This window comes from Heteronotia binoei, unplaced genomic scaffold (assembly GCF_032191835.1).
Source record: "Heteronotia binoei isolate CCM8104 ecotype False Entrance Well unplaced genomic scaffold, APGP_CSIRO_Hbin_v1 ptg000860l, whole genome shotgun sequence".
NCBI lineage: Eukaryota > Metazoa > Chordata > Lepidosauria > Squamata > Gekkonidae > Heteronotia > Heteronotia binoei.
In genome coordinates this window covers 352,903-372,234 of record NW_026800113.1, presented here as the reverse complement: position 1 = coordinate 372,234, position 19,332 = coordinate 352,903, and the positions used below count along the sequence as shown (strand labels likewise).

Genomic DNA, 19,332 nt, shown 5'->3' with positions numbered 1-19,332 from the left:
TGGGGTCTTTTGCAGAATCCAAGAATGAAGATGTCGCCTTCCCATTTGGTGCTGGTTTTCTACCTGATGGGATCTTTCTCAGGAGAGCTTCAGGTATCAAGGACATGTGAGGGTGTCAACGCTTGCATCTCATGATGAAGTTACACCTGAGTTTGATTCGTGCTGTTGTGGGGGAAGTGCAGACCTGGGGCAGGGGGCCGGAGGCGAGGATGGGCATGAACTGAACCATGAAGCAAAATTTGTCACGAATTTTGCCCTGTTCATGGTTAGCAAACTGAAGTCCGTGGCAGGTGAACTTCCACGAACATTCAAAGCAGTTTCTGGCAGTTTGTGGCTAGAGCAGAAAGCAGGGGCTTCAATAGGGTTGCCAAGTCCAATTCAAGAAATATCCGGGGACTTTGGGGGTGGAGCCAGGAGACTTTGGGGGTGGAGCCAGGAGACATTGGGGACGGAGCCAGGAACAAGGGTGTGACAAGCATAATCGAACTCCAAGGGAGTTCTGGTCATCACATTTAAAGGGACAGCACACCTTTTTAAATGTCTTTCTTCCATAGGAAATAATGAAGGATAGGGGCACCTTCTTTTGGGGCTCATAGAACTGGACCCCCTGGTCCAATCATTTTGAAACTTGGAGGGTATTTTGGGGAGAGGCACTAGATATTTTATTGAAAATTTGGCGCCTCTACCTCAAAAAATAGCTCCCCCAGAGCCCCCGAAACCTCCAGATCAATTCCCCATTATACCCTATGAGAAATATTTCACATAGGGAATAATGAGGACGTTTCCCTCTCCTCCACACGCCCCCTTCTCGCAAATCTGATGTAGGGGATTGGCTCTCTGCTCACCAGCCAGCTTCTTCACAGTAACAAGGACACAGACACAGAAAGTTGAAACCTTTCACCACCTCCGGAGGTGCAAAGGCACATGGTCCTTTGGGGCGGGGCAGGAAGCAGCCTGGGAAAGCTCTGGCTGCTGCGATGGAGCTGGGTGGGAAGGGGAGGGGCAAGGAGAAGCTGCTGCGATCGGAGGTGGGAAGGGAAGAGAAGGGAAGGGAGGAGGAGAAGCATTGGGGATCGGTAGGAAGGGGAGAGGAGCAGCTGCTGGGTTCTAGTCTGCGTGGGAAGGGCTGCCATTCCCCCCGCTTTCTGGATTTTTGCCAAGCAGGAAGAGGAGGCTCCAAATCGGGGGTCCCCCGCCCAGGCGGGGGATTTGGGAAGCCTAGGCTTGAAGGGACTTACAGTTCCTTCATTCCCCTGCTTGCTGTTCCCCACAAAGTGCTCAAAAATGGCTGGGCGAGGAGCAAACTGCTTTCCTCTGCTCAGTTGTTTTCCATGCATTCTGAAAAGAAGAAGAAAACAGAAGATTTATACCCTGACCTTCTCTCTGAATCAGTCTCAGAGTGCCTTACAATCTCCTATATCTTCTCCCTCCACAACAGACACTCTGTGAGATGGGTGGGGATGAAAGAGCTCTCCCAGAAGCTGCCCTTTCAAGGACAGAGTCTCAGAGCGGCCTACAATCTCCTTTCCCTTCCTCCCCCACAACAGACACCCTGTGAGGTGGGTAGGGCTGAGAGATTTCCATTGCCTCCCTACAACAGACACCGTGTGAGGTGAGTGGGGCTGAGAGGGCTCTCTCAGAAGCTGCCCTTTCAAGGACCGAGTCTCAGAGTGGCCTACAATCTCCTTGACTTTCCTCTCCCACAACAGACACCCTGTGAGGTGGGTGGGGCTGAGAGAACTCTGACAGAAGCTGCCCTTTCAAGGACAGAGTCTCAGAGCAGCCTACAAATGCTTTCCCCTTCTTCCCCCTCAACAGACACCTGTGAGGTGGGTGGGGCTGAGACAACTCTGACAGAAGCTGCCCTTTCAAAAACAGAGTCTCAGAGAGGCCTACAATCTCCTTTATCTCCCCCCCCACACACACAACAGACACCCTGTGAGGTGGGTGAGGCTGAGAGAGCGCTCCCAGAAGCTGCCTTTTCAAGGACAACTCTTGCAAGAGAGAGCTATGGCTGACCCAAGGCCATTCCAGCAAGTGCAAGCTGCATTTAAAAGGGACAGGCAAACGAGAAAGGGTGGAGGCGTAGCAGTATATGTGAAGGAGGTATATACTTGTGAGGAAATATGTGAATCTGAGCATGGCAGCTCAGTTGAAAGTCTTTGGGTAAAAATAAAAGGAGTAAGAAAAAAACAGTGATATTATGGTGGGGGTCTGCTATAGACCACCAATGCAGGCGGAGGACTTGGATGAGATGCTCCTACAACAGATTGCAAAGTTTTCCAAGAGAAGGGATACAGTGATCATGGGAGATTTCAATTACCTGGACATCTGTTGGAAGTCCAACTCTGCTAAAAATGAAGTCAAATAGATTCCTGACTTGTCTTGCTGACAACTTCCTTTTCCAGAAAGTGAAGAAGGAAACAAAGGGATCCGTTATCTTGGATTTGATTCTCACCAACAAGGAAGAATTGACTGAAGAAGTGGAAATAGTAGGCACCCTGGGCAGTAGCGACCATGTGATTTTGAAATTTACAGTCTTAGGGAAGGGAAAAGCTATATGTAGTCAGACTTATAGGTTGGACTTCAGAAAGGCAAACTTCGATAGAACTATGCTGGGTAAAATCCCATGGTCAGAGATACTTAGGAGGAACGGGGTTCAGGAGGGGTGGGAGTTTCTTAAAAGTGAAATACTGAAAGCGCAATCACAGACAATTCCTATGAGAAGAAAAAATGGAAAAAGCCTAAAGAAGCCGAAGTGGCTCCATAAACAGCTCTCTAAAGACTTGAGAAATAAAAAAGGCTCCTTTATGAACTGGAGGGAGGGCCTTATAACCAAGGATGAATATAAACCAATCACCAGTGCTTGTAGAGAAAAAGTTAGGAAAGCTAAAGCTCAGTATGAGCTTAGGCTGGCCAAAGATGCTAAAAACAACAAAAAAGGGTTCTTTTCGTATGTTCAGAGTAAGAAAAAGAGCAAGGACACGGTAGGCCCATTGCGAGGGCAAGAAACTGAACTTGTAACAGGTAATGAAGAGATGGCGGAACTGCTCAGTTCCTACTTTTCCTCAGTCTTCTCTTTTGAGGGAAATGGTGCTCAACATGGCAAAAACAGAACATATAAGGAGGGTATGAAGTTCCAGCTTAGGATCGGCATAGGGGTAGTACGTAAACACCTAGTTTCTTTAAATGAAACAAAGTCCTCAGGGCCAGATGAATTGCATCCAAGGGTTCTAAAAGAGCTTGTGGATGTAATTTCTGAGCCTCTGGCTATTATTTTTGAGAATTCTTGGAGAACAGGAGAGGTGCCGGAAGACTGGAGGTGGGCGAATGTTGTCCCTATCTTCAAGAAGGGGAAAAAAGAGGATCTGAATAACTACCAGCCCGTCAGCTTGACATCTATAACTGGAAAAGTTTTAGAACAAATAATCAAACAGTCGGTCCTGGAACATTTAGAAAGAATCGATGTGATTACTAAGAGCCAGCATGGGTTTCTCAAGAACAAGTCATGTCAGACTAACCTGATCTCTTTTTTTAAGAAAGTGACTACCTTGCTGGATCAGGGGAATGCTTGTAGACATTGTTTATCTTGATTTCAGTAAGGCTTCTGATAAGGTTCCACATACTATCCTTGTTGACAAGTTGGTAAAATGTGGTTTGGATCCTGTTACCATTACCAAAGAGTAATTGTGAATGGTTCCTCATCCTCTTGGAGAGGAGTGACAAGTGGAGTGCCTCAAGGATCTGTCCTGGGACCTGTTTTGTTCAACATCTTTATCAATGATTTGGATGAAGGAATAGAGGGAATGCTTATTAAATTTGCAGAGGATACTAAATTGGGAGGGGTTGCAAACACAGAAGAAGACCGAAACAGGATACAGCAGGGGTGGCCAACAGTAGCTCTCCAGATGCTTTTGCCTACAACTCCCATCAGCCCCAGCCATCAGCCATGCTGGCTGGGGCTGATGGGAGTTGTAGGCAAAAAACATCTAGCGAGCTACCACTGGCTGCCCCTGGGATACAGGATGACCTTGACAGGCTGGAAAACTGGGCTAAAACCAATAAAATGAATTTTAACAGGGATAAATGTAAAGTTCTGCATTTCGGTAGGAAAAATCCAATTCATGGTTATAGGATGGGGGAGACTTGTCTTAGCAGTAGTATATGCGAAAAGGATCTAGGGGTCTTAGTGAACCGTATGCTGAACATGAGTCAACAGTGTGATGCGGCGGCTAAAAAGGCAAATGCTATTTTGGGCTGTATCAACAGAAGTATAGTGTCCAGATCACGTGATGTGATGGTATCGCTTTACTGTGCTCTGGTAAGACCTCATCTGGAGAATTGTGTTCAGTTTTGGGCACCACATTTTAAGAAGGATCTAGACAAGCTGTAATGGGTCCAGAGGAGGGTGATGAAGATGGTAAGGGGTCTGGACACCAAGTCCTATGAGGAAAGGCTGAAGGAGCTGGGCATGTTTAGCCTGGAGAGGAGGCGGCTGAGAGGTGATAGGATCACCATCTTCAAGTACTTGAAGGGCTGTCCTATAGAGGATGGTGTGGAATTGTTTTCTGTAGTCCCAGAAGGTAGAACCAAAACCAATGGGTTGAAATTAAATCAAAAGAGTTTCCTGCTCAACATTAGGAAGAACTTCCTGACTGTTAGAGCGATTCCTCAGTGGAACAGGCTTCCTCCTTGGGAGGTGGTGGGCTCTCCTACCTTGGAGGTTTTTAAACAGAGGCTAGATGGCCATCTGACAGCGATGAAGATCCTGTGAATTTGGGGTAGGTATTTGTGGGTTTCCTGCATTGTGCAGGGAGTTGGACTAGAGGTCCCTTCCAACTCTATGATTCTATGATTCTAAATGGAGGAGTGGGGAATCAAACCCGATTCTCCCACATAAGAGTCCAGGCACTTAACCACTACACCAAACTGGCTCTTGTGAGGAGAATTAGGGTGGCCAGCCCTGAGCTGGCAAGAAACCACGTAATTCTGGTTAGAGATCAGAAGGATGTGACATCTCTTTTGGGCAAAGCTCTAGTGAACCCTTCAGCCTCAGTGGTCCTTAATGTAGAATTTGGGGGAGAATCGCCATCAACACTGTTTCCTCCCCTTTTGGGCGTAGTGGTTGAGTGTGTGGATTCTTATTCTGGGAGAACCGGGTTTGATTCTTCACTCCTCCACTTGCACCTTCTGGAATGGCCTAGGGGCAGCCATAGCTCTCGCAGGAGTTGTCCTTGAAATGGCAGCTTCCGTCAGAGCCCTCTCGGCCCCACCCACTTCACAGGGTGTCTGTTGTGGGGGAGGACGATAAAGGAGATTGTGAGCCACACTGAGACTGTGATTCAAAGAGAAGGAAAGGAAAGGTCCCCTGTGCAAGCACCAGTCGTTTCTGACTCTGGGGTGACGTTGCTTTCACAACGTTTTCACGGCAGACTTTTTACGGGGTGGTTTCCCATTGGCATGCCCAGTCACCTACGCTTTCCCCCCAGCAAGCCGGAGACTCATTTGACCGACCTCAGAAGGATGGAAGGCTGTGTCAACCTTGGGCTGGCTACCTGAACCAACTTTCGCTGGGATAGAATTCAGGTTGTGAGCAGAGAGTTCAGATCACAGTACTGCAGTACTGCTGCTTTACCACTCTAGAAGGGCAGGGTATAAATCTACCATCTTGTTCTTTTTCTCCTGCTTCTCAAGTCATCAAGGGTGGGAGTGAGGGCAAATGGCAAGGCTATTGGACGGCAAGGCCTCTAGTATGTCTCTTTCCTACCATTTTGTTGTTATTGTTGCTGGCACCCCTAGGGTTGCCAAGTCCAATTCAAGAAATATCTGGGGACTTTGGGGGTGGAGCCAGGAGACATTAGGGGTGGAGCCAAGATCAAGGCTGTGACAAGCATAAATGAACACCAAGGGAGTTCTGGCCATCACATTTAGAGGGACGGCACACCTTTTCAATTCCTTCCTTCCATAGGAAATAATGAAGGATAGGGGCGCCTTCTTTTGCGGCTCATAGAGTTGGACCCCCTGGTCCAATCTTTTTGAAACTTGGGGGGTATTTTGGGGAGAGGCACTAGACGCTATACTGAAAATTTGGTGCCTCTACCCCAAAAAACAGCACCCCCCCAGAGCCCCAGATACCCACAGATCAATTCTCCATGATTTTCTATGGGAAGAAATCTCCATAGGGAATAATAGAGTTTCCCAGCAGACATTTTCCTCCCCTCCCCCCGCTTTCTGACGACCCTGAAGCGGGGGGAAGGCCTCCAAACTGGGGGATCCCCTGCCCCCACCTGGGGATTGGCAACCCTAGGCACCCCTGTCCTGTGTAGGGAGTTAGGCCTACAATCTGGATCATGCCAAAAGTGATGTAACGGTGTCAGAGTGACACCCCTTCCGTTTCTCTCACCGTTTCACCTCCATCACCGAGTTGTGGTGTGGGGAAAGGTCAGAGGGCGGCAAGAGGTCTCCTGTCTAAGAGGGAGAACTGTCGAGCCTTGATATAAGCCCAGTTACACCTTGCTAAACCCCTACAGTCATACCAGGTCCTAAGACCATAAGAGAAGCCCTGTTGGATCAGGCCAGTGGCCCATCAAGTCCAACACTCTGTGTCACATAAGAACATAAGAGAAGCCCTGTTGGATCAGGCCAGTGGCCCCTCCAGTCCAACACTCTGTGTCACATAAGAACATAAGAGAAGCCCTGTTGGATCAGGCCAATGGCCCATCAAGTCCAACACTCTGTGTCACATAAGAACATAAGAGGAGCCCTGTTGGATCAGGCCAATGGCCCCTCCAGTCCAACACTCTGTGTCACATAAGAACATAAGAGAAGCCCTGTTGGATCAGGCCAGTGGCCCCTCCAGTCCGACACTCCGTGTCACATAAGAACATAAGAGAAGCCATGTTGGATCAGGCCAATGGCCCCTCCAGTCCAACACTCTGTGTCACATAAGAGAAGCCCTGTTGGATCAGGCCAGTGGCCCCTCCAGTCCAACACTCTGTGTCACATGAGAACATAAGAGAAGCCCTATTGGATCAGGCCAATGGCCCCTCCAGTCCAACACTCTGTGTCACATAAGAACATAAGAGAAGCCCTGTTGGATCAGGCCAATGGCCCCTCCAGTCCAACACTCTGTGTCACATAAGAACATAAGAGAAGCCCTGTTGGATCAGGCCAATGGCCCCTCCAGTCCAACACTCTGTGTCACATAAGAGGAGCCCTGTTGGATCAGGCCAATGGCCCATCCAGTCCAACACTCTGTGTCACACAGTGTCCAAAATTTATATATATATATATATATATATATATATATATATATATATATATATATATATATATATATATATATATATATATATATATATATATATATATATACACACACACACACACACACACTGTGGCTAATAGCCACTGATGGACCTCTGCTCCATATTTTTATCTAACCCCCCCCCCCCCCAACCGTCCCTCCGCCAGTCTTCCTTTGACCCTTCTTCTCATCCCATTCTGATCCAGGGCTTCAGTTTCTTCTCGTCAGGGGTGAAAAGTCTGCCGCTTGATATGGCCACAACATCTTTTGATGACCAATACAACGGCTGTGTGGATACGATGGAGGATAAGGTGGGGGAGCTCCAGCGCACCGAGTTTGCCAAGGGCAGCTATACGAACGTCTAGAATGGTGCAACCACCAAGTGGGACACGAATAGGCACAAAGGCCTTAAGCAAGAGTATGCCATCGCAGTCTTGGCCTACACAGAAAGCAAGGGCTCCTTATTCAGTCAATTAAACGAGGGTGTACGGAATGCAGGGCAGAGTGAAGACTATTACCTCAAGAACTTCCACTTCAAGTCCTTCCACTATTTTCTGACAAGGGCCGTTCAGGTTCTAGTGACCAGCTCTAACCACAAGTGCTACACAACTTACCGTGGGGTCAAAGGCATCAAATTTACCACAGAACGCTCCAAGAAGGTCCGGTTTGGATACTTCGCTTCCTCGTCGCTGAACAAGGGAATTGCCGAGGGATTCGGGGTTGACACTTTCTTCACCGTTAAGACCTGCTACGGGGCATACATCAAGGATTTCTCTGTCGCCCCAAGACAGGAGGAAGTTCTGATTCCACCTTATGAATTGTTCCAGGTTGAAAATTTCAAAGAGACAGATGGTAAAATCTACATCACTCTCACCTCTGAAGGACAACACAGCAATTACAACTGCGTCTATGTCAAAGGTAACCACAACGGCCCCTTGACCTGGATAGTCCAGGTTAGTCCCACCTTCTCAGATCTTGGAGGCTAAGCAGGGTCAGCCCTGGCTAGTATTTGGATGGGAGACCTCCAAGAAATACCAGGGATGGGCTGCAGAGGCAGACAACAGCAAACCACCTCTGAATGTCTGTGGCCTTAGAAACCCTCTGGGGTTGCCATAAATCAGAAGCCATGTTGGATCAGGCCAGTGGCCCCTCCAGTCCAACACTCTGTGTCACACAGTGGCCAAAAAACCCCAGGCACCATCAGGAGGTCCATCAGTGGGGCCAGGACACTAGAAGCCCTCCCACTGTGCCCCTCCCCCCCCAGTACCAAGAAGAAGACTGCAGACTAATACCCCACCCTTCTCTCTGAATCAGAGACTCAGAGCGGCTCACAATCTCCTATATCTTCTCTCCCCACAATGGACACCCTGTGAGGTGGGTGGGGCTGAGAGAGCTCTGACAGAAGCTGCCCTTTCAAGGACAACTCCTGTGATAGCTATGGCTGACCCAAGGCCTTTCCAGCAGCTGCAAGTAGAGGAGTGGGGAATCAAACCCAATTCTCCCAGATAAGACTGCACACTTAACCACTACACCAAACTGGCCCAGACATCACTGCCCCAGACAGAGAGTTCCATCTATACTTTGTGTCTAATAGCCACTGATGAACCTCTGCTCCATATCTGTTTATCCAATCCCCTCTTGAAACCGTCTGCTTATAGCTGCCACCATGTCCTGTGGCAGTGAATTCTGTGTGTTCATCACCCTTTGAGTGAAGGACTTCCTTTTATCCATTCTAATTTGATTGCCCAGCAATTTCATTGATTGCCCACGAGTGCTTGTGTTGTGAGAAAGGGAGAAAAGTACCGAGGTCTTGATTCAGTCCAGGAGGATGCATGGTCTTGGGTTTCATTATCAGTTGTAATTCAGTAGTCTCTCTTCCTAATCTCCCTTTGAAAGTCCCTTGTAAGAGAACTGCTACTCTTAGGTCAGCAACTGAATGTCCTGGAAAGTTAAAATGTTTTCCCCACTGGTTTTTGAATGTTGTGGTGAAGTTCTTTGCTACTCACATCTTCAGCCCCACCCCCCTTTTTTGTCTTGACAGATGCGGGTGTGAACCATTTACAAGGCGATGTACGGATGGCCTTCCTCTTCTGGGGACTTCTTATGACCGGCATTCTTGGAGCTCCAGGTTTTCTCTGAACACAGGGCCCGCATTTCCATTTCCTAATATTTTTGCAGAACCTGCTAGCATGGATGAAATGGGACAATAACGTGAAATGGAGAGGAAACTGGAGCAATGGTTTTAAGCACAATACCTCACACTGTAGCGGTACCCGCGATACCACTCACCCTTTCTTGCTAAATTTGCAATCTGACTGAGTATGGTTGCCAAATCGGAACTTTGGGGGTGGAGCCAGGAGCAAGGGTGTGACAAGCACAACTGAACCCCAAAAGGAGTATTTAAAGGGATCGTGCTCCTTTTTAATACTTCCCTTCCAAAGGAGATAATGGAGGATAGGGGCAACTTTTGGGGAGGCTCATAGAATTGAACCCCCTCATCCAATCTTTTTGAAACTTGCGGAATGTTTTGAGGAGTAGCAATGGATGCTACGCTGAAAATGTGGTGCCTCTACCTCAAAAAACAGCCCCCCAGAGCCCTAGATACTGGCAGATCCATTATACCCTATGGGAATGGGTCTCCATAGGGAATAATGGAGTGCCCAGCAAACATTTCCCTCCCCCCTCACTTTCTGATGACCCTGAAACAGGCGGAGGGCCCCCAAACCAGGGGATCCCCTGCCCCCACCTGGGGATTGGCAACCCTATGACTGAGAGTTGAAGCACTTCTCAACAGTCCGTGAACTCTGTTGGCTTAGAATTAACTGGAGCAGTTACAGGGAAGTTAGATCAATTGCTTTTTAGTAGAGGCTAAGAACTGAGATTGGCCTTTTCATCTTGCTATATATTTATCTTGCTAAATATGATTCATATGCACATTCCAAGTGACTAATTTGCACTTGACGATCTCATATTTAGTTAAGAACCGATCAGTTGTCTAGATAATAACCTCATGATAACGAGAAAACAGATTTAGGTAATGTGGAGAAACGCCATGTTAGTCAGTGGTGGTGCTTCATTTGGCAGGGGTCAGTAAATCCCTCAGCAGGCTTTGTAGCCTTCCCCTCACTCCCCCCTCCCTTCCAGAGCCAAACCAACAACGCTAGGGGGAAAATCTCCTAGAGAGGCAGGAAGTGCTGTTGTTCCTTGCATGTGTTAGGCAGGAAGAGAAGGCAGATTTGAACTGGGGCTCGAGCGAGCATGTGGTGAGCATGGAGGATCCTGCCTGGAGGCCCCCAGGCAGGCAGACTAAGTAAGTAATTCACAAGACAGGGCAAGTTTAGATCAGGGCCAGCAGGACGCGTTTATAACACATTTTGTTTGTCAGGCTGTTTGCTGTGCGTGTGCTGTGCTGTGCTAACCTTTTAAACGCAACTGTTTTTGGTTTGTTTTTCTTTCCCTATATTTTTCTCTTTTTAAATAAATATATTTTTACTGTTTAAATGCTGGCAGTCAATCTCTGTACCACCTAGATCCCCAGACCGCTTTAGACCACGCTGTGTTGAGAAGGGGGCCCCGGGGAAGGGAGAAGGCATGCAGTTGGATAAGGTGCCAATCCTCCAGGGGTGCCCCAAAGAAGCGCTGAGGTCTCTGTGAAACCCAAGTGCAGGGTGGCAGAGGACCTTGAGGCCTGGCCTCACAGCTAAGGAGGGGGATTGGGAGTCCTGTTCCTCTCAATCTGAACCCCGGGACTGAGCAGGTGGTGGCAGCGAGCCCAAGGGGCAGGAGGAGAAATAGCTCCCTCCAGGAGTTGGCGACTCAATAGGGAGCTGACGGGACCGGGTCTGAAGGCAGAATCGGGCCGGTTCCGTCACAGGTAAAAAAAAAAGTTGATATTCGATAAATATGCGCTTCTAGAGTCATAGAGTTGGGAGGGATCTCCAGGGTCATGTACTCCAACACTGCACAATGCAGGAAACTCACAAACACCTCCCCCTAAATTCACAGGATCTTCATTGCTGTCACATGGGCATCTAGCCTCTGTTTAAAAACCTCAAAGGAAAGAGAATCATAGAGTTGGAAGGGACCTCCAGGGTCATTTAGTCCGACCCCCTGCACAATGCAGGAGATTCACAAACACCTCCCCCTAAATTCACAGGATCCTCATTGCTGTCAGATGGCCATCTAGCCTCTGTTGAAAAACCTCCAAAAGAAAGAGAATCATAGAGCTGGAAGGTACCTCCAGGGTCATCTAGTCCAATCCTCTGCACAATGCAGGAAACTCACAAACACCTCCCCCTAAATTCACAGGATCTTCATTGCTGTCAGATGGCCATCTAGCCTCTATTTAAAAACCTCCAAGGAAGGAGAATCACAAAATCATAGAGTTAGAAGGGACCTCCAGGGTCATCTAGTCCAACCCCCTGCACAATGCAGGAAACTCACAAGCGCCTCCCCCTAAATTCACAGGATCTTCATTGCTGTCAGAGGGTCGTCCAGCCTCTGTTGAAAAACCTCCAAGGAAAGAGAATCATAGAAGAGTTGGAAGGGACCTCCAGGGTCATCTAGTCCAACCCCCTCCACAATGCAAGAAACTCACAAATACCTCCCCCTAAATTCACAGGATCTTCCTGTGACAAGCAAATCAGATTTCTTTGGATAGAAGTCTCAGAAGAAGACTAGGTGAGATTTCTGAGAATCCCTAAAAGAGCTGAGACAGAAAGCTGAAACCTGAATTGTTTTTTAAACTATTGAAATTATCACTGTAACATGACTAAGCAACGCTTGGAGCTTTAATCATTTTAGCATTCATCTTCACATAGGGTTAATCTTTATTTGCTTGTATTTTTACCTGTCTTGTTTAATAAAGAGAACAATTCCTCTTCTCAATAAATGAAAAAGGTTTCTACAGTTGTTCTGCTTGCCTGGTTTACCAGTTACAGTTTGACGTGGAAATTTTTGAGGGTCTCAAAGAGGGGTTCAACAGAAAAGAATGTATTCAGTAGTTTTAACTCCGGAGGGAAATCTTATCCAGACAATAGTCATGGGGTAAAAGGACAAGTTCTCTTGTGGATCAAAAGCTGGCTTAGAGTGGTTATAAATGGGCAGTCTTTGCAGTGGAGGACGGTAAGCTGTGGGGTGCCGCAGGGCTCAGTACTGGGTCCCATGCTTTTTAGCTTGTATATTAATGATTTGGAGTTGGGAGTGAGCAGTGAAGTGGCCAAGTTTGCGGATGACACTAAATTGTTCAGGGTGGTGAGAACCAGAGAGGATTGGGAGGCACTCCAAAGGGATCTGTGGAGGCTGGGTGAGTGGGCGTCAACGTGGCAGATGCGGTTCAATGTGGCCAAGTGCAAAGTAATGCACATTGGGGCCAAGAATCCTAACTATAGATACATGTGATCTATAGTTATAGATATATGTGATCTACACAGTGTGATGCGGTGGCTAAAAAGGCAAATGCAATTTTCGGCTGTATCTACAGAAGTCTAGTGTCCAGATCATGTGATGTGATGGTATCGCTTTACTTTGCTCTGGTAAGACCTCACCTGGAGTATTGTGTTCAGTTTGGGGCACCAAATTTTAAGAAGGACAAGCTGAAATGGGTCCAGAGGAAGGCGATGAAGCTGAGGGGTCTGGAGACCAAGTCCTCTGAGGAAAGGTTGAAGGAGCTGGGCATGTTTAGCCTGGAGAGGAAGTGGCTGAGAGGTGATCTGTTCACCATCTTCAAGTGCTTGAAGGGCTGTCCTAGAGAGGATGGTGTGGAATTGTTTTCTGTGGCCCCGGAAGGTAGGACCAGAACCAGTGGGCTGAAATTAAATCAAAAGAGTTTCCGGCTCAACATTAGGAAGAATTTCCTGACCATTAGAGCGATTCATCAGTGGAACAGGCTTCCTCGGGAGGTGGTGGGCTCTCCTTCCTTGGAGGTTTTTAAACAGAGACTAGATGGCCATCTGACAGCAATGAAGATCCTGTGAATTTAGGGGGGGGGTGTTTGTGAGTTTCCTGCATTGTGCAGGGGGTTGGACTAGATGACCCTGGAGATCCCTTCCAACTCTAGGATTCTAGGAAGGAAGCGAGGGAGGGAGGGAGGGAGAGAGGGAAGGAAGGAAGGAAGGAAGGAAGGAAGGAAGGAAGGAAGGAAGGAAGGAAGGAAGGAAGGAAGGAAGGAAGGAAGGAGGGAGGGAGGAAAATAGATGTGGGAGGGGAAGGGGGAGAGAGATGGAAAGAAAGCAACTTTAACTTTAAATGGATTCTCTAAGATGCTGGCTGGCTTGGAGAAGTGATTTAAAGAGAGAAATGTAAGATATGGGGTAGGAAAATTTGTTCTTTTTTTTAAGTTTTTATAAGTTGTAAATATAGTTTTGCTACCATATGTTACTAATAAAATTGTTTATTCACAACTCTAGGATTCTTTGATTCTATGTTTATGAGCTCCAAACTGTAGGAAACTGACCAAGAGAGAGAACTTGGAGTCATAGTAGATAATTCACTGAAAATGTAGGAACAGTGTGTAACTGCAATAAAAAAAAGGCCAACGCTATTGCTGGAGATTATTAGGAAAAGAATTGATTACAAATCAGCCAGTATCATAATGCCCCTGTATAAATCGATGGTGCGGTCTCATTCAGAATACTGTGTACAATTCTGGTCACCGCACCTCAAAAAGGATAGAATGATTCAAGGGGCTGGAACACTTTCCCTATGAAGAAAGGTTAAAACGCTTGGGGCTTGGAGAAACGTCGACTGAGGGGTGACATGATAGAGGTTTACAAGATTATGCATGGGATGGAGAAAGTAGAGAAAGAAGGACTTTTCTCCCTTTCTCACAATAAGAGAACTCGTGGGCATTCAATGAAATTGCTGAGCAATCAGTGTGCAGACTCTTATCTGGGAGAACTGGGTTTGATTCCCCACTCCTCCACTTTCACCTGCTAGCATGGCCTTGGGTCAGCCATACCTCTCTTATCTGGTAGAATCAGGTTTAATTTCCCCCTCCTCCACTTGCAGCTGCTGGAATGGCCTTGGGTCAGCCAGAGCTCTCTTATCTGGAAGAACCGGGTTTGATTCCCCACTCCTCCACTTGCAGCTGCTGGAATGGCCTTGGGTCAGCCAGAGCTCTCTTATCTGGGAGAACCGGGTTTGATTCCCCCCTCCTCCACTTGCAGCTGCTGGAATGGCCTTGAGTCAGCCATAGCTCTCTTATCTGGGAGAACCGGGTTTGATTCCCCACTCCTCCACTTGCACCTGCTGGAATGGCCTTGGGTCATCCAGAGCTCTCTTATCTGGGAGAACCAGGTTTGATTCCCCACTCCTCCACTTGCAGCTGCTGGAATGGGCTTGGGTCAGCCAGAGCTCTCTTATCTTGGAGAACCAGGTTTGATTCCCCCCTCCTCCACTTGCACCTGCTGGAATGGCCTTGGGTCAGCCATACCTCTGGCAGAGGTTGTCCTTGAAAGGGCAGCTGCTCTAAAAAGCTCTCTCAGCCCCACCCACCTCACAGGGTGTCTGTTGTGGCAGAGAAAGGTAAAAAGAGAAAGGTAAATGGACTCTTATCTGGGAGTACCGGGCTTGATTCCCCACTCCTCCACTTGCAGCTGCTGGAATGGCCTTGGGTCAGCCATAGCTCTCTTATCTGGGAGAACCGGGCTTGATTCCCCACTCCTCTGCTTGCAGCTGCTGGAATGGCCTTGGGTCAGCCAGAGCTCTCACAGAGCTGTCCTTGAAAGGGCAGCTGCTGTAAAAAGCTCTCTCAGCCCCACCCACCTCACAGGGTGTCTGTTGTTGTTGGTGGGGGGAGGTAAAGGAGATTGTGACCGCTCTGAGATTCAGAGTATAGGGTGGGATATAAATCCAACATCATCGTCTTTCTTCTTCATCTCCTCATCATATTGAAGATATGAAGCTGCCTTCTACTGAATCAGACCCTGGGTCCATCAAAGTCAGTCTTGTCTACTCAGACTGGCAGCAGCTCTTCGGGGTCTCAAGCTGAGGCTTTTCATGCCTATTTGCCTGGACCCTTTTTAGTTGGGAGATGCCGGGGATTGAACCTGGGACCTTCTGCTTGCCAAACAGATGCTCTACCACTGAGCCACCATCTCTCCCCTGCCACACACCCCTGATATAGCCAATCCTCCTTCGTACAGGGCCTACTGTGAGCTCCAGGAGGATAGGCTACATCAGGGGTGTGTGGTCTAATACGCAAAGGAGTTCCTGCTACAGAAAAAAGCCCTGGTTATGGGTGGGAAACCTTTGTGGGACGCCCTCCCTGTGCGGGCTTGCCTGGCACCCAGCTCATGTTAGCTACCCAGCTAAAAGGTTCCTTTTCACTCAGCCTTAGATTTTGGGGGTGGGGGATGGAGAATGTATCTTTGTGGTTACAGGCTGAAATTGTTAATTGGGAATTCCTATTGTTTGGGCTATGGCGAACCTGGGCAGTATAATGAAAAGTAGAGACATCACCCTGCCAACAAAAATCCGTATAGTCAAAACGATGGTATTCCCAGTAGTGATGTATGGCTGTGAGAGCTGGACCATAAGGAAGGCCGAGTGCAGAAGAATAGAGGCTTTCGAGCTGTGGTGCTGGAGAAGACTCTCGAGAGTCCCTCGGACTGCAAGAAGATCCAATCCGTCAGTCCTAAGAGAAATCAACCCAGAATGTTCCCTGGAAGGTCAGATGCTGAAGCTGAAGCTCAAATACTTTGGCCACCAAACGAGAAGGGAGCACTCCCTGGAGAAGACTCTTGAGAGTCCCTTGGACTGCAAGAAGATCCAATCAGTCAGTCCTAAGGGAAATCAACCCAGACTGTTCCCTGGAAGGTCAGATGCTGAAACTGAAGCTCAAATACTTTGGCCACCCAATGAGAAGGGAGCACTCCCTGGAGAAGACTCTTGAGAGTCCCTTGGACTGCAAGAAGATCCTATCAGTCAGTCCTAAGGGAAATCAACCCAGACTGTTCACTGGAAGGTCAGATGCTGAAGCTGAAGCTCAAATCCTTTGGCCACCCAATGAGAAGGGAACACTCCCTGGAGAAGACTCTCGAGAGTCCCTTGGACTGCAAGAAGATCCAACCAGCCAGCCCTAAGGGAAATCAACCCAGACTGTTCCCTGGAAGGTCAGATGCTGAAGCTGAAGCTCAAATACTTTGGCCACCCAATGAGAAGGGAGCACTCCCTGGAGAAGACCCTGATGCTGGGAAAGACAGAAGGCAAAAGAAGGAGACGGCAAAAGAGGAGATGGCTGGACAGCGTTACTGATGTGACTAACACGAATTTTGAGCAGACTTCGGAGGATGGTGGAAGACAGGAGGGCCTGGCGTGACTTGGTCCATGGGGTCGCAAAGAGTCGGACTCGACTGTGCGACTGAACAACAACAACAACATTGTTTGGACTGCCCAGTATTGACTATGTGTTTATATGCTTTCATATTTTTTCCCCTTTTCTGCTTCTGATTGGGAGCTCCCTCAGGGGCTGAGAGATTGGATTTATATCCCACCCTATACTCTGAATTTCAGAGTCTCAGAGCGGCTTACAATCTCCTATATCTTCTCCCCCCACAGCAGGAACCGTGAGGTGGGTGGGGCTGAGAGAGCTCTGACAGAAGCTGCCCTTTCAAGGACAACTCCTGCGAGAGCTATGGCTGACCCAAGGCCATTCCAGCAGCTGCAAGTGGAAGACGACGACTGTAGATTTATACCCCACCCTTCTCTCTGAATCAATGCCTCAGAGCAGCTTACAATCTCCTTTATCTCCTTCCCCCACAACAGACACCCTGTGTGGTGGGTGGGGCTGAGAGGGTTCTCACAGCAGCTGCCCTTTCAAGGACAACTCCTACGAGAGCTCTGGCTGACCCAAGGCCATTCCTCCAGCTGCAAGTGGAGGAGTGGGGAATCAAACCCAGTTCTCCCGGATAAGAGAGCTATGGCTGACCCAAGGCCATTCCAGCAGCTGCAAGTGGAGGAGTGGGGAATCAAACCCGGTTCTCCCAGATAAGAGAGCTCTGGCTGACCCAAGGCCATTCCTGCAGCTGCAAGTGGAGGAGTGGGGAATCAAACCCGGTTCTCCCAGATAAGAGAGATCTGGCTGACCCAAGGCCATTCCAGCAGCTGCAAGTGGAGGAGTGGGGAATCAAACCCGGTTCTCCCAGATAAGAGAGATCTGGCTGACCCAAGGCCATTCCAGAAGCTGCAAGTGGAGTTATTTCAAACTATCCCAATAGTGAAAAATAAGAAACAATTTAATCTGTGGCAAAGAAAAATTTCAGAGTTTATTTGGGCGGGCAAGAAACCAAGAATTAAAATGAAAATCTTAACAGATGCGAAAGAAAGAGGCGGCTTCCAACTACCTGACTTAATGCTATACCATGATGCAGTCTGTTTGGTGTGGATTAAGGAATGGATGACTTTGATCAACAAAAAATTATTGGCGTCAGAAGGACATGGAAATGTATTTGGTTGGCATGCGTATATGTACTACGGGAAAGAGAAGATGGATGGTTTTTTTTCGCATCACTATATAAGGAGGAGTTTGCTGAATACTTGGAAAAAATATAGTAAATATGGAGATGAGAGGAAACCACTTTGGATTGTGCCAACTGAAGTAATAAGTATGCCGCAAAGTGTAAAGGAAGGGAAATGGGCATCATATGAACAACTGCTAAAGTTCAAGGGGGGCAAAGTTGAAATGAAATTGGTTGAAGAATTGCAGGACAAATTTGATTGGTTTCAGCTGTTACAGATTAAAAGCTTAATAGAGAAAGACATTAAAACTACAGGTATAAGACGAGAGAAAACAGAAATGGAGAAAATGCTGCTGGGCGAGAATGAAAAATTGATTTCAAGGATGTACAAACTGCTATTGAAATGGTCTACAGAAGAAGAGGTGGTGAAGCCTCAAATGATTAAATGGGCGATTAATTTTAATAAAGAAATACAAATGGAGACGTGGGAACACCTATGGAAGAATTCAATGAAAATATCAACGTGTTATAACATTAAAGAGAACTGTTTCAAAATGCTGTACAGATGGTACATGACACCTAAAAAGTTAACAAAAATGAATAATCAAGCCTCAGATAGGTGTTGGAAATGTAAAAAACATGAAGGTTCTTTTTACCACATGTGGTGGACTTGTGAAAAGGCAAAACAATTTTGGTCAATGATTCAACAGGAGATCTCGAAAATCTTGGGTTATAATATTAAGAGAGCACCAGATGTCTTTCTGGTGGGATTACAAATGGAAAGCTTTCCGAAGCAAGACAGAACATTGTTGTGGTATTTGCTTTCAGCTGCGAGAACATTGTATGCGCAAATGTGGAAGCAAGACAGAATACCTGAAAAATGGGACTGGGTCTTAAAGGTTCTTAACTGGAGTGAAATGGACAAACTTACTAGAATCTTAAAAGACAACAATTTGGAGAAGTTTAAAGAAGATTGGAGTAAATTCCAAAGTTACGTGGAAATACAACGGAGGGTGAAGAGCCACTTAGTGGTTTATGATAACATTAACTGAACTTTAAATGATAAAGAAGAATTGTGATTATTGAATTAATAGAATATAGCTACATGGTAATTATGTATATATGAGTTAAGATAAAATCAAGACAGTTGGAACTCCGGAGTTGGTTGTATAACTTTGGGTTTTGTGTTTAATAAGCACTAAGGGAATTATAGAGAAAAGGTTAGGGAAAGATAACTCTTTGTGTAAAAATTTTATAATGGCGAAAAGATATTTAGTAGTGCATGACAACATTAAGCGAACTTTTAAGGATAAAGAGGTACTGTGCTATTGTGATAAAAGTATTAGTAGAACATAGCTACTTAGTAAATATATATATATGAGAGTTAAGATAAGACTAAGATAGAGGAAGCCCTGGAATTGAATTAATAATTATGTGCGATGTGTTTAATAAGTGCTAAGTGATTATTAGTGAAAAGGTTAGTGAATGACATATATATATATATATTATATATATATATATATATATATATATATATATATATATATATATATATATATATATATATAT

The 19,332-nt window shown here is 46.8% G+C and overlaps 1 pseudogene; it reads left to right on the top strand.

Moving 5' to 3' along the window:
- Positions 1–30: 30 nt before the first annotated feature.
- Positions 31–9,359, top strand: LOC132590832 (erythroblast NAD(P)(+)--arginine ADP-ribosyltransferase-like; annotated as a pseudogene).
- The last annotated feature ends 9,973 nt before the right edge of the window (positions 9,360–19,332 follow it).